This window comes from Dasypus novemcinctus, chromosome 27, assembly GCF_030445035.2.
Source record: "Dasypus novemcinctus isolate mDasNov1 chromosome 27, mDasNov1.1.hap2, whole genome shotgun sequence".
NCBI lineage: Eukaryota > Metazoa > Chordata > Mammalia > Cingulata > Dasypodidae > Dasypus > Dasypus novemcinctus.
Genome location: NC_080699.1, coordinates 13487819 through 13504029, shown reverse-complemented (window position 1 = coordinate 13504029; position 16211 = coordinate 13487819). Strand labels below are relative to the sequence as shown.

Genomic DNA, 16211 nt, shown 5'->3' with positions numbered 1-16211 from the left:
CCAGCTCCAGGGGAGGGGTGGGGGTGGGCACTGTGAACTGAGCAGCTCAACTTTACGGCTGTACAGCACCTTTCAGTTTGCAGTTTGCTTTCACAAAGCCTACAGGACCTGGTTGTCTGTCTTCTAACTTCCAATAAGGAGGGCACCTCCTACAAACAGCAAGTGGGGACGAGATGGGATGAAACAGACTAGAGAAGAGAGTGGCTGGAAGTTAGTTTCCTCACAAGAGTCCAAACTACTGTGACGCCAGCTGAGCAGCGGTGCAGGAGAGACAACTGCCAACCAGAGCGGCTCTAGAGTGTGGGGAACTTGGCCACGCAGGAGCCAGTCACTTATTTCCTGTGTAACTGTGCAAATGATCCATGTTTCATCAGTGCTTGAAATAAATGTCCACACACCAAACTTAGCACTGTGGTTGCTTTGGGAAAGGGGGAAACGGCCTTACCAATTTTATTCTTAAATACATATGAAGCGAAACGTAGGAAGAAACCTCAAAATTTATTCATTTTTGGGTGCTGGGAACCTATGTTATTCCTTGTTCTTATGTGGCTTTAATAACAAATCCAGATTTTGAAAGTGCTAGTGCCCACTCAGCACCCAGGTATTGGTTTCTAGTACCATTCTCCAATAGAAGGAACCAGAGTTCCCTGGAGAAATGGTTGAAACTAGGGTTGGGGCAAGGACTATATTTGGATGGGCCTAGAGCACTTTGTAGTGCCTGAAAGTAAGGAGATGCTAAAAAAAACACACACAAAGGGATATGGGAGCAAACTAAGAGCAGCCGATGCCTAAAGCTAGAACAGTTTTAGCAACAGAACAAACAATAGTATTAGATTATAACCCAAAGTAGAAAAGAAATATCCAGGAGTCCATCCTGGCATAAATAAATGATTGAATACATAAATACATAAACAGCTCTCCTGGGCAGAATTTCCAATTTGCAGGTCTCTTCAAGGAGGTGAAGCATAATTCCTCACCCCTTAAGTGTTGGCTATGCATGATGACTTCTTTCTAGAAAGTACAGTTTGGAAAGGAGGGGTAAGAGTAATTTTACAGGAGAGAAACATGACACACAACCTTGGCAAGGTGACAAATGTTGATATCATCACTGACAAGTCAGAGCGATAGCATGTAACCTTGATGTGAGGTGATGAAAATGGCACTCCCAATAAACCCATAACCCTAATCATGAGAAAAACATCACAAAAACCCAAACTGAGGGACATTCTACAAAATACCTGACTCCTCAGGACTGTCAAGGTCAAGGAAAACAAACAAGACACCATCACAGCCAAGAGGTGCCTAAGAAGATACTACCACTAAATGTAGTGAATGGGATCCTGGAACAGAAACAGGACATTAGGTAAAAGTTAAGGCAACCTAAGTGTGGATTATGTACCAATTGGTAATTATGTACCAATATTTGTTCATTAGTTGTGACCAATGCATTGTAGTCATGTTACATAACAATAGGGGAACCTGAGGACCAGTACATGAGGACGCCCTGTACTATCTTTTAACTTTTCTATAAATCTTAAGACTTTTCTAAAATAGAAAAGGTTATTAAAACATGTAGTGCTTACCATGCTCTAGACACAGAGTTAGTCACTGGGACATGGGATGAACAAGGGGCATGTCCCACCCTCACAGGCCTAACAGTTTTGAGGAGAGAAAATGATGCAGAACCAGGAGCACTTTACCATGGTATTACGAATGGAAGGTGGGTGCTGGCAGAATGAGTATCAGAGAGACCCACCCTCCACTTAGGGGTCAGGGGGTCTCCAGAGTAGCACATGCAAAGTCATGGAAGCAAGAGAAAGCGCAATGTGTAGAGGGGAAAATGTTCAATACGACTTAAAGTGGTGCTCGGGGAGAGGGGCAGGTAAAACAGGGTGGCAAGGGATGAAGCTGGAAAAGGAGCAAGGGTCGGGTCATGCAAAGCTTTGTAAGCAACGTTAAAGAAGTTTGGACCTTATCCCACGAGCTATGAGGAAAGTTTTCCAGCTGAGATATAGCATGATCAGATTTCTCATGTTGAAAGTATGTTATAAATGTACAATGGAGAATAAATTGGATTGTGGTGAAATTATAGGTTGGGACAACACTGAGAATATTGTCAACAATAACCCAGGCAATGATAATAATGGCAGGATAAGGCAACCCACAGAGACACAAGCGTGATGGGTTTGAGAAATATCTACAAAGTAGAAGTAGTAGAATCTTTATTAATTGAATGACTGAGGGTTGGTAAAGTAAAAGGAGGGGTCAAACATTATGCCCAGACTTCTGGCTGGCAACTGGGAGACAGTGGAATCATTTCCTAAAGTATGGAATTTCCAAACCAAACATTTCCGCTTACCAAGGGGAAGGCTCAGAAACACTTAGAAGGAAGAATCATTTAGACTTTCTGATCAGATAGAAAAAGTGAAGGGAAATAACAGTTTGTTCTAATTACCTGTACCCCAGATGGGAAACAAAGATAAGATAACAGAATTGGGAGAAACATTTGGGACATTCTGAGTCTGAAGGACCAAGTGGTGATGTGGAAATAAATGGATCCGAAGGTCAGGAGGGCAATCAGGCTTAGAGACAAAGATTTAGGCTTCCTCGGTATATGGTTGGTAATTAAAGCTATAGCCTGGAAGGAGTAACTAAACAGTATATTCCACTCTTTTTTTTAAAAAAAAAAGATTGATTGATTTATCTCCTCTGCCCCCTGCCCCCAGTTGTCTGTTCTCTATGTCCATTTGCTGTGTGTTCTTCTGTGACCGCTTCTATCCTTATCAGCAGCACCAGGAATCTGTGTTTCATTTTGTTGTGTCATCTTGTCGTGTCAGCTCTCCGTGTGTGCGGCACCATTCCTGGGCAGGCTGCACTTTCTTTCGCGCTGGGCGGCTCTCCTTACGGGATGCACTCCTTGCGCGCATCAGCACTGCACATGGGCCAGCTCCACACGGGTCAAGGAGGCCTGGGGTTTGAACCGCAGACCTCCCATGTGGTAGATAGACGCCCTAACCACTGGGCCAAGTCCACTTCCTATTCCACTCTTATAAGAATAGTTCATGTCATTTGGATAAAATTAAAAGAGAATTCTCATACTACTAAGGAAAAAGATATGTTTCAGAAGGATGTTATAAAAAAATTTTGCTTTTTTTTAAACTTCATCCTTAAAAGGTTTAATTTTAATTAGGTAGAAAACTGGTGTACCTAGAAGATCTCATTTCATATGATGTGGGATAAGTGAAGTAATGGAGAACTTCAACTTCCTGCCCTACACATACGTGTTCCTGAATCCACCCATTAAAAATTGAACAGTGAAGTAGACTTGGCTCAACGGATAGAGTGTCCACCTACCACATGGGAGGTCCAGGGTTCAAACCCAGGGCCTCCTGACTCGTGTGATGAGCTGGGCCATGCGGCAGTGCTGATGCACTCAAGGAGTGCTGTGCCACGCAGGGGTGTCCCCCGCATAGGGGAGCCCCACGTGCAAGGAGTGCGCCCCGTAAGGAGAGCCGCCCAGTGCGAAAGAAAGTTCAGCCTGCCCAGGAATGGCACTGCACACACAGAGAGCTGACGCAGCAAGATGATGCAACAAAAAGAGACAGACCCCTGGTGCCGCTGACAAGAATAAAAGCGGACACAGAAGAACACACAGCAAATGGACACAGAGAGCAGACAACTGGGGCGGGCAGGGAAGGGGAGAGAAATAAAAATAACAAATAAAAAAAAATTGAACACTTAAGACACTGTGCTGGGTGATGCACCATATTTTACTACTGCAAGGGAGCCTTTCTATTTAAGGGAAAACTCAGCAGGGATTGTGTGTGGTGATTAAGAGCACTGGTTTTAAGACGGAGTTCATATCTGGGCTCAACCACCAGCCACGGGGTAAGGTGCTTAATCTTTCTAGGGTTCAGTTTCCTCCCTGTAAAATGGGAAGAGAAGTTCCACCTCCTTCAGGGCAGCTCTAAGGATGAAATGAAGCAAAGCTCATAAGTTGTATGAGCTCGTGGTTCCTGGTGTGTAATATGCATTCCACGAGTGGAAGTCACAACTAGTATTATTTTTGTTCTCATTACTGTATCCTCCTCCAAATTAAAACATCATTTTTGTCAAGTGAAGAATCCTCTAAGAGGCTGTTGAAATAAATTCTGGCAAGTTGATGTGACCTGAAATCGGACAATGACGGTGGTGATGGAGAGAAGTGAGTAGAGATGAAAAATACTTAGAAGGTAGACTCATTTGGACTTTCTGATTGGATGGAAAAAGGGAAGGAAAATAACAATTTGTTCTAATTATCTGTACCCCAGATGGGAAACAAAGATAACAATTCTAACCATCTGTCCCCCAAACAGGAAACACCAACAGTGGCTTTGGATAGTAAAAGAAAAGTCTGTGCTAAAGTTATTGAACTCACTGCTCCCTGGGCATTCATTAAATAACATCTCTAAATATTTTATTTAGAAAAACTAATAGAGCCATTGCTTCCTCTCTTTAAATGCAGCTTTGTTTTAAAGGAGGCACACTTATGTCCTGTTTTAGGTTAACTTGACAATCTGGGTAAAGGGTAGGAACATGTACCAAAGCTCTCAGTGTGCAATACATGGTGAGTCTGCGCCACTCAGTAAGAAATGCGCCGTGAGCTGTTTTGCCACGAGTGGTTCTGAGTTAATCTCCTTCTTCTCGCTAGACCTCCTGGTACCCAATACAGCATTTCTGAAGTGGCTGAGCAGAGCTTGGGGTACAACAGTCCAGGAACAGGGACAATTGAAAATTGCTGCTTATCTGCATGGACCTGCACCAAAAGGATAACCATGGTAGACTTCTGAGTATTTTTACTCAACTTCCTGCTGACTTTTAACTTGACTAAGTGTAAGTTGCTTGCCTCGATTTATTAATATAGGATCCACTAACTGAAAAATACAGATATTAATTCTGTGTTTAAGTCAGGTTATTGATATATTATTCACATGCGGTGAAATTCACTCTTTTATAGTCAGACACTAACTTTAATGCCACCTGTTCCACAGGACGCAAGGAGATCATGGAAACTGCTATCTCCAGTCCCTTCTTTGCAACTCCCTCTCTATAGGGATTTTTTAAACCTGGGATGGACATCAGAATTACCTGCTCTATTTTAGGTTCTCATATGGTTCTGAAATGATGTTTTCATGTTTCTTCACCCTCTGAACTAGCTGCTCCTCTGGGGAAAGCCAGGCCTGGTAAAATGCTTGGCACACCATGCTCACAATACATTTTTTTAAAAAGAACTTGGCACCCTTTTAGAAAAATGCACTTCTAACTGCATTATTTAACAACAGCGCTAATAAAACAAACCAAAACCCTCCCAAATAGGAGGAAAAAACACAGATTTTTTATACCAACATAAAGAATACAATTATAATCCTGAGTTTCCCAACTCTTTCAGCTTATCTGCAGCACTTTTTCTCCATGTGTATGGGGACAGTGATCTGAACTCATCCAAAGGGAAGGATCAAAGGATTGTGCCTGCTGGATCAAACACCCCCAGACATCAGCTGACACCTGAGGCTGCGCTGTGGGATTATCTGCCCCTTGCACTTTTTTTCAGCTGGCAGGAAAAGGGTCGCAGTGAGTGGTCCACCACTTCTGAAGGCTCCTCCTCACCTGCTATCAAGGAACCTGTCCGCTGGCTTTGAGGGAGCCACCCCCCGAGGCTCTTTGTAAGGTACCACGTAACCCTTCCTCTTAGAAGTCAATCTGTCTAGTGAGTGTCCCAGGGAATGAATTAGAGACTGCAGTAGAGGGAAGAGAACTCCTTTCTTTAAAATCTTAATCCCTACGTGAGATGAAAAGAAGCTCCTTTCTATGGAGAGCCCTTCAGATCATAACTGTGTCCTGCAACTACCAAAATGCTTGTGGAGTCACATTTTATACATAAATAAAAGACAACCCATAACCTAAATTGGGGTTATTACCTAGGATTTTTTAAACAATGCTGTGTAGGACACCTTTAAAAATAAAATTTAATTTTAAAAATGAAAAGGCTCAGCATATGGTCTTACAAAACTAGTAGTAATAATATAGCTCATTTTTAAAAGTGTTCACTCTGTGCCAGGCATTTTTCTATGGCCCTCTTTATATTAACTCACTTAACCTTATTCATCCTATGATGTAATGATTATTATCTCCATTTTAGAGCTGAGGACCCTGAGGCACAGAGTGGTTAAGGAGCCTTTCAAGATCACACAGCTACCACAGAGCAGAGCCGGGAATCAAACCCTCAGACCTGGGTGTTGAGGCAGTGCTGCCTCTAGAAACCACTGGGGTGAAAGTTTGGATGGACATAAGAGTGAAGAGAATGAATAGTATAGTCAATCCAAACTAAACTGCAGAGAAGGGGATAATCAAGGCCTGGACAGACTCCTGTGCCTCCAAACTAAGCAGCCATCCCCTGGGAGCCAGCTCCGGCTCGGAGTACTAAGCCTCCCCATGCCACTGATAATTAACTCCTTGCCTTTCCCAAAGTAAAGGTACTGCGGATCTGGAAGTTTCTAAACAAGAATATATTATGGCGGAAATTACACAACAGAGCCCAAAATAAGAAGTTTCTGTTATCCTTCATTGTGGTCATATTTCCAAGGAGAATCTTTTGCAGTATAATTTTGAAATAACTAATAATAAAAGTACCCCTCCAAAATGAAAGTCTAATGTTACCTTGGGTTTAGAAAATGCAACGAAATTCAAGCTCCTGGTTCACACTGCTAGTTGAGTGATGATTTCGTTCTCCCTAAACTACTCCCCCAAGAGATACTGGTCAGTGTGACAGGGTCTTCAAATCAGTTATTTTTTTCCCTAAAGATTTATTTTTTTATTTCACTACCTTTCCCCCTCCCCCCCTCCCCCATTGTCTGCTTTCTGTCCATTTGCTGTGTGTTCTTCTGTGTCCACTTGTATTATCTGGCGGCACTGGGAAACTGTGTCTCTTTTTTATTGTGTCATCTTGCTGTGTCAGCTCTGTGTGTGTGTGGCGCTACACCTGGGCAGGCTGCGCCTTTTTCATGCTGGGCGGCTCTCTTTGCGGGGTGCACTCCTTGCACGTGGGGCTCCCTGGGTATCGAACCCTGGACCCTCCATATGGTAGGCAGATGGATGCTCTATCAGTTGAGCCACGTCCGTCCCTCAAATCAGTGTTTTCTTTCATTTCCTTCCAGTCTACCGCTATGTTTTTAGTCTTCGAAGCACATTACATCTTTTCCTTTTTAGATGAAAATATGTGTTTGCTTTTTTAAAATAATATACACATAAACTAGATCTAACAGCTGGTAAAATATTCTAAAACTCCCTAGGAAATATATACTAACTTGAATTCGTTTTCTTGAATTCATTGGAAAGCAAAATAAGTTCAATTCTCCTCTAGATCTCTCTGTCTCTTCTTCTTGCTTTTGTTTTCATGCTTAAAATATGGCTAGAAGAAAAAAAAATCAACCAAATGGGTATTAAAGGTCACCCTCAAAATACAATTTACTGTAACTGTTAATAACTAGAAGATGAAAACATGTTTTACTCCTCCTGCCGTGAATCTAGATTAAAAAGAGAAATTTGGGACAAAGTTTTCCAGCAGTGAAAAAAAAAAAAAGGCACAAAAAACCTATATTCCACTTAGCAATGGGGGAAAAACACAATCGTATCCATACCCAAGCTTACTCTGAAGTTAATAAATTAAAAATCAGCCACCTCTAAATTATGTGCCATTGATTTAATTTCCTCAGCTTAGGCTATTCTCCCCATTTCAAGTGAAGGAAGAAAGAAAACAATGTTAAATTATAAGACCCATAAATAATAATTTTTATAGTTTTCTTTCCTACTAATAAGATTGGTTAAAATCTGCTTTGGATATCAGAAGAAAGATTGTGGCTGGTTTGGTTCATTTCCATTATATTGTATCTTTACCACCATACCACGTGAAAAAATTTCCTGATGGCAAAAATAGGCTCCAATTAAATTTTCTTACCCATATGAAAATGTCAGCTTCCCCTTTCAATGGTCCAACAATTTGTGCCCTTCTGGGGTCTAATGAATCATAATGGTGACATCTCACAGTCAGGTAGAGATTTGGGAATCTAATAGAAACAGATATAGGCCTCTCTTCATCCACCCTTTCTTTAGCAATGGCTATGTCTATGCGGAGAACATAAAATTTTATCAGAATAGTTGCTATTTATCAGAACTATTCTGATAAAAGACCCAAACTTAGATAACCAAAGCCCAGGTAATTTTAACACGGGGTTGACTCAGCTTGCAGTTCCCATTAATTCTCTCTCATGTGCAGTGTGTATGCATGCCTGTGAATGGTTTCCAAGAAATTAAAGTTGTCCAAAACAAGCCTGACCTTGAGGCATGACCCTGTGGGAACACGAGGTGACGGGAAGATGGTTTGTGGATAGGAGTGACCGGTAAGCCACCAGCTCTGGGAGGAGCTGGGCTCTGGTCAAACCGACCTACAGAACAACACAAGGAGGTCCATCTTCCGATAGCAGACCGGCCAATGATCAGGCTCAAATAGGAGAATGAATAGCCTGCATTTCCAAGTTCAGATAACGGCTAGGTTTGTGTCATGCTTCCTGTTTTGTCAAGTCCTAAGAGGCACTGTTTCTGTGCAAGGGAGACCTAGATAGAGAAGGGTCTCATCATCTTCAAAGGTTAAGATGCTGTAAGACTTATGACTTGAAAAGAAAAGAGAAGAGAAGGACAAGGTAAAGAAGGGAAGGGAAGGGAAAGGAAGAGAAAAGAAGGGGAGGTGAGAGGAGGTAAAGGAGAAAAAGAAAATTTCTAACGCTGTTTATGAGCAGTTAAACCAAATATAAAATGTAATTTTTTACTTTATAGGCATGCACAAGAGAAAACAAGCAATATAAAAAACTACCATCAGAGAAAAATGAAAAAAAAAAAAAACTTTCAAATTACGCATTTGCATTTCACACATGCTGTCCAGCACGTCAAATCAGAAGCATAATGCTCATATATAAGGATCACCCTGAGGCCACATTCTAGCACTTTCCTTACCTCCATCTCTGGTGATGAGCTTGACAACCACTCTGCTGACACTCACTAAAATGACAACTAAGAGGTTTTTTGTTTTGTTTTGTTTTTGCCTTTTTCGGGAATAAAACACTCATCCAGAGATAATTTTTGTGATTTACAGCAATGGAGGTCCATGCCAGCCACACAATTCAGGGCTGCCTGTAAAAGGATGTACAATCTGCTTCAAAGGTACCGTGACTCTCCTGACTTTCACCGCAGTCGCTACAGCTTCTGTCCTGTCTTCAGGGAGGGAGAGCACAGTTGATGAAATGTGGCTCCAAAGTAACGCACAAAAGAATGAGGACATTTCAAAATCCAAATAGTAATCCTTCTTCCCCACAAACTACTCCTTCTAGATATTATACATTCTCAATTATATATTTTAATTTTAAAAATTAAACCTCTAAATAAAACCACAGTAAAAGAATGGTAAACTTATCTTTGCATAAAAATTAAATGGATGTAGTTTTGCTAATATGATATTTTGCAAAAATTTTGCTTTCTTATCATCATAACATAGTGGAGCCATCTATCTGGAAAGGACTAGACCGAGCAAACGGAGGCACTTCCAGGAGCCTAGAGACAAACAGGGGAACCTGCTTCTCAGGCAACCGTCGACCCTGACCACACAGATGAGGTAAGAATATTCACTCCTGAGAAGTGAACCATTTCAGGACATTCAGGACGGGATTCTGCAACAACTCATACCGTAAAACAAACAACAAAATGTTTCACTTGAGAGCTATGACGATGCATGACTTGACAAAGGTTTGCAGAGCAAATGTTCTTTCATTCTTTCCAATGGTATTTCATCAGTGCCATCAAAATGCACCACTATCTCAGGTGCCCTTAAGAAAGGAAAAATACTATGGCACATCCCAACTTCAATGAAGTGGGGGGGGCCAAGTATCTTAGAATCTGAAGCCTACTTATTTCTTAATTCCAGGCTACGATGTTTCTGCAGGAGACTCTACTGGTTGGTGACAGAGTGTTAATGGCATGCTGCCAATCACACTATAGGATGCTTATTCCCTGACTCAAACATTTTTATTTAGGTTGAACTAGGTCAAGTAATTCCAGAATATGTTTTAGCTGAATTACGTATGAGCAACTCCGATCTTTCTTGGCCTCGCTGGAGGGCTTCCCAACCCCTGACTCCACAGCCTCGGGGCTCTACTCCCCTTTCCCCAATCTCATTCTCCTCTACACACACAGGCATACACATTTATACACACAGCTGACTTCCTTTTACCATAAAGACATCTCTGACCATAAACATCTGAGGAGTGAGAAGAACTCTTATCTATACAAAGGATAGGTGTGTAAGTAAATCCTTGGTTGAAGGTGGACCATGCTCCAGTCCAAACCCCGTTTTCCTATTCTTATCTCATTTCACCTCTCACACAAGAGATCCTGCTTTTTTGAAAGGCATAATCCAGAAGGCCAAGGCAATGGGAAACTACATGAAGATAGCAGAAAAATTTTGGAAGTTGAAAAGGGATGAACAAGTGGTAAGTGTGCAGGGAGGGAAGTAACCCAGAGGCAAGCCAAGGCAAAGAACAGAATCTCAGACATGTTCGGGATTTGAGAGCACCTGACTCCTCTGAAAGTGAGGTGCAGGATGAAGCCAAAACAGGAGGCTTAGCTGAATGGTCTTATTAGAAGTTATAGTTGTAACTATACAGCTATAATTGCCCTAGATCTCCTTCCCCATCCTTTGAAAAAGGCCTCTCCAAGTTGAGATTTACTCTTGGAAGTTGAGTCTGAGAGACTCTGAACTTGGGGACAGGAAAATGAGGTTGAGGTGCCATACTGAATACAGGGAGGTTAAGTGAAAGTCTACATGGTAAATATAAGACGCTTCAGCCTTCTGCTCAATTCCCAGCTGGAATGCTATTCCCCAGGCAGGAAATCAGAGGACTGATCCTTCTGGAAACCAGTCAACTTATGACAAGACACATGTGGATCTTTCCCAATGAAAAACTCTGCACACTCCCATTCAACTTCTGTGAAGCCACATGGTCAACAAGCCTCAAAAGTGCATAAAAAACTTCAAAGCATTTTAGTGCCTCAACGTGTAAATACGAACATTCGGCTTGAGAGTATCATATAATTAAGGAAAGTTTCTATATAAATTGTAGAGACCCAAAACAAAGGAAAAAAAGAGGGGCGGGAAGGAGATTTGGAAGAAACAGAGGCAATGCAAAGTCTTGACTGGACCATGCAAAGAGAAGAAAACTACCAAAATACAATCAATTTCAGAGATAAAAGAAAAAAATGTTCTTGGAAATTTTTAAAACAGATGACAAAAATGGAAGATAAAGTTGAAGAAATTTCCCAAACGTGAGAAAATCTGTCTGAAGAAATTTAACAAAAAGATGGAAAATGGGAGATAAATGGTGAGAAAATTTTCCACATCCAAATACCAGATATTCCTCAAAGAAAAGAGAAAAGAAAATGGAAGCAAAGGACTTATAAAAGAAATAATCTAAGAAACTTTCCCAAGAACTAAACACGAGTGTCCAGTTCAAAGGAGCTCACGGTATCTCCAGCTCCCTGAATAACAAAAACACCTCCTCGTGACATTTCACAACATAAAAGTGTCCACAGAGGAAACAAAAACAAACGGTCACATCCAAAAGACTGAGAATCAGAAGCATTAGTTTTGTTAACAGGAACATGGAAGCAAGAAGAAAAGACTCTGAGAAAAAATTCTTTCCAACCTAAATTTCTGTACCCAGACGAGACACTGTGTGCGGGAAGAATGAAGACAATTTTGTACACACAAGGCCTTCCACTTACTTTTTCGATTTTAAAAAATCAAAAAAGCAGATTATTTAGAAGTAAGGTGGAACACACCAGAAGGAACAGCTAAAATAATTAAAGTGGGTGTTCCAGAGAAGCGGAAATCTGGAGTGGGGAAGGATTATGGTGCAAAGGACAGCTGTTCTTTCAATAAGTCTTGCATGATGTTTTAAATAATATGCAAGTATTACTTTGATTTAAAAAATCAGAATTTTTAAATGGTGCCACAATTTATAGATGATTTTTTTCAGGACAATAATAATGTGATTAGGTATTTTTTTAAAGTCCTTAACTTTTAGATATACATATTGGAATATTTATACATGAAATGACATGGTGTCCAGGGTTTGTTTCAAAATAAAAAGGGGTGGAAAGAGAGTAGGGTGATAGATCAAAAAGGACTGCCCATAAATTTTTGATTGTTGAATGGTGGGGTCCATTCATTATGCTCTTCTGTCTACTTTTTGTATATATGTGAATTTTTCCAAAGAAAAATGTTGAAAGAGAGAGAGAGAACCATACACAAAGCTGAGGCTATGATGATTAACACCTTGAATTCTAGTCAGATTAGAAATTAGAGGTAAACCTATTTCTATTTCATAGCTTTGGGAGACAACAATGACGAAAAGGAGTTTTGTATTTAACTACGTCATTTCCACGACTGACTTGTTTCTCCTAAGGTCTCTTTAAAAATCCTAGTCTAGAGACCCCAGCACAGTGTTAGGCAAAAGCCATATTTTAGTAAGTGAGCTTCTGCTCCTAGAGGTACAAAAAATGAATGGTGTATATCAATGACACCTTAGCCTCGGTGAAATATGGTAGCTAGAGGAGAAAAAAGCAGCAGTTAACACACAACACTCTTACAACACATCCTAATTTCAGAAATGTTAAAATGAGGGAGCAGATGCCTCTTGGATTTGAATAAAAGCTTATTTTCCCACAAAACATTCCTTCTTACCCCAACTCATCATCCCCACACCTAATCAACCTTTAAAGTCATCCAATCTGTAAGAAACGTTATCTGCCTCTAGTATAGTTTGCCAGCAGTGCCCCTGCCCTCTATCAGTGCCTACAGCACTAGTTTAATACCAGCTTTGCATGCCTCTGTTCAATGCCACACAAGTCACTCTGTTCCATGAACACTCACAGACTGAATAAAGATCTCCTTTTATGCCTTTCATCGTGTTTTGTGCTCGACAGGTTCTAATGACTGACCAATACTCCAATGTCAACACGGACTTGCACCGGAACCACTCAGGATTATTATTCCAAGCAATAGAGCCTGCCTCTGACTATTTCAGCAGAAAAAGAATTTGTTTTGAAGGTAACTCACAGAATTTTCAGGAGGGCCAGAGAACTGGGTTTGGAGGCTATGTTGCCAAAAATAATGCTTATAATGATGGCACAGAGAAGCGGACATGGCTCGAGCCATTGAGCTCCCGCCTACCACACAGGAGGTCCCTGGTTTGGTTCCCAGTGCTTCCTAAAGACAGCAAACACGCGATGGGCAGGCTCAGCAAGCTGACGCAACAAGCTGATGCAACAAGAGACACAAGCAAAAACACAATGAATAACACAGCAGAGCAGGGAAGGGAGGTGGCGCAAGTGATTAGGTGCCTCCCTCCCATATTGGAGACACACAAAGACAAACAAAAGCAAACAAACAGAAAAAACCAAGTAAGGGAAGCCAATGTGGCTCAGTGGTTGAAGGCCTGCTTCCCACTTACAATGTCTGGGTTCAATCCCCAACCCTGGCACCTTTGGAAAAAAAAAAACCAACAAAACTATAACCCAATTCATGTTTTATAAGCCTTGATTTTTATATATTGAGTTCATGTATTGGACTACATACATCTTAGTCCATGTGTGTATTACTACATACATCATACACATTACAAATGAGGCAGAATACGAAAGCTGAATTTCTGTTAGTATTTTAAGAGGCTTTTTAAATTATGACTAATGATGTACATAATATGTATCTGAATTAAAACAGCTTTGATAAATGTTTGCCATGTTAAAGAGACTGTACCATTAAACTTTTCAACTAGAAAATGTCTTAAGTTTTCTGCTAATTTATGTGGATTCTAAGACCAAAGAAAATCTAAAATGAAAATGTAGGGTTCTGCTGCAATATGGACTCTTCAGAAAATGTGGCTTTTTAATTCTGAAGTTAGAATATTCTTCTTCTAAAAAAAAAGAAAGGAAAAGACTAGATTTTTTCTTTTAAAATAATTTTTATTGCATTTTAATCACAAAAGACTAAGTATTTTTAAGGCCAAATGATGATTCAAGAAAGATTTAGGGAAAAAGGTTCGTGACGTCATTAATGACATCTGCTAAACCAAGTAACAGACGATAAATTATCTGTTTCATCACGAATGAATCTTCAAAACATGGCAGCTCCTCACCAGCTACTTGCAGAAAGGAGAGTTAAGCAGCTGAAATAAGCGCTTACACTAATCATTCTAATTAACCAAGTCCTAATCCCAGTAATTAAAACAGAAACTACATTTAAAGCTATGTAAAGACCACTGAATCTGCAGCCATTAACTCGCAAGAGACTGATTTTTTTTTAAAGTGGCTTACTGAGCCCTCAAGCATTTAGCACAATCACTTAGCAAATTGTGAATTATTTTGAGGGCACCTGATGCATCATATAGGGTACACAGACATTATATAAATACCCTAATTATATCGAGAATTAAGATATTCATCTCATTGAGCTATAGCAAAAGTTAATGTTTATTTTTCACAGATAGAGGAGTGGGGCTGACACTCTACTCTTTAAAAAAAAAAAAAAAGGCCTGTATCTTCTGTTTCACAGTATAGAAACCGTTGTAAAATAAATGATATGCCCACGGTTAGCCTAAGTGAGCTGCAGGGTTGAGCTCTCCCGGGATGCAAGAACAGACTGTCTTCAGAATCTTTAAATTCAGAGTGTTTAATGAGGATTTAGGATGTGAACCGAGTACACAGTATTCCAGGTAAGGCTCTCTCTGGGTGATAATTATTAGAGATCACTGCACGTTAGCCTTTCTTTAAAAGCTATGTCCATGCAAGCCTTGCTGAAATTAAAACGTCTGACCTAATTACCTTAAAAATTTTAGCAATTTCAACATGTTCTTGGTCACTTTTTCTTTTTTTTTTTTTTAACTTTCAGAATCCTAGAGCAGGACATATTTGGCAAACACTGCAGAGAGGAAGTACAATACCTGAAATAAAAGTGTTTTCTGCTTTTTTTACTGGAGGTACAGGGGCCGGGGATTGAACTCTGAACCTTGTACGTGAGAAGCTGGTGCTCAACCACTAAGCTACACCAGCTCTCTCTGCTCTCTTTTAATAAAGGATAATCGTTTGATAAGAAAGACCCTAACGACCTCATTATACATTTCAGCATAGGGTAATTTTATATGATTTTAAGACCTTCTTGTCAACTGTAACGGAATGAATTGCATTTCCCAAAAAGAGACGCTGAGGTTCTAATCTCCAGGACCTCAGAATGTGACCTTATAACGAGGGTCATTACCGGTGGGGGTAGGCAAGCTAAAGCGGGGTCAGCTGAAGCAGGGTGAGCCCTTAATCCAGAATGACTGGGGGCCTTGTAGGAAGAGGGAACCTGGCCACAGAGACACAGACACAGGGAGAACGCCCGGTGACAACCCACTGCCAGCAAAGCGCCAGCAGGAGCCAGGAGAGACACAAGGTGGAGACTCCCCCTGTGGACTTCCAGGGAAGCACGGCCCTGCTGCCACCTTGATCCTGGACCTCTGGCCTCCAGAACTGTGAGACAGCAAATTTCTGTTGTTTTAAGCCACCCAGTGTGTGCTACTTTCAGGCTGCCCTAGAAAACTAAAACTACGGAGTGGAAATTTAACCAACATATGCGTATTCAAATATATTAGGCTCTTCTAAAGCAGGGTCCCTGCCCTAGTTTCCTAGCCTGCTCAAAGCAGAAACTATGAAATGGGTTGGCTTCAACGACGGGAATTTATTTGCTTACAGGAAAATATCATCCACGCAATCCTTGCCTCCTCTGCCACATGGCAAGGCACATGGCGGCGGCGGCTGGCCTCTCCCTTCTCTTCCGGATTTCACTGCTTTCAGCTTCTTGCCTCCACAGCTTTCTCTCTCAGTATTCATCCCATTTATAAAGAACTCTACTAATAGAATTAAGTCCCAGTCTGAATCAGGTGAGCCACACCTTAACCGAGGATAGGCTCATCTAAAGGTCCTACTTACAATGGGTTTATACCCACAGGAATGGAGTCGATTTAAGAACGCGTTTTGCTGGGGTACCTACAGCTTTAAAACACCACAGTCCCTAAGACTGATTATTGATT

At 40.9% G+C, this 16211-nt stretch overlaps 1 protein-coding gene across 4 annotated transcripts in view; it reads right to left on the bottom strand.

The window, feature by feature from the left end:
• Positions 1 to 16211, bottom strand: part of ELMOD1 (ELMO domain containing 1) — a 72387-nt gene that overhangs the window by 51367 nt on the left and 4809 nt on the right. The gene's annotated exons all lie outside the window — the stretch shown is intronic.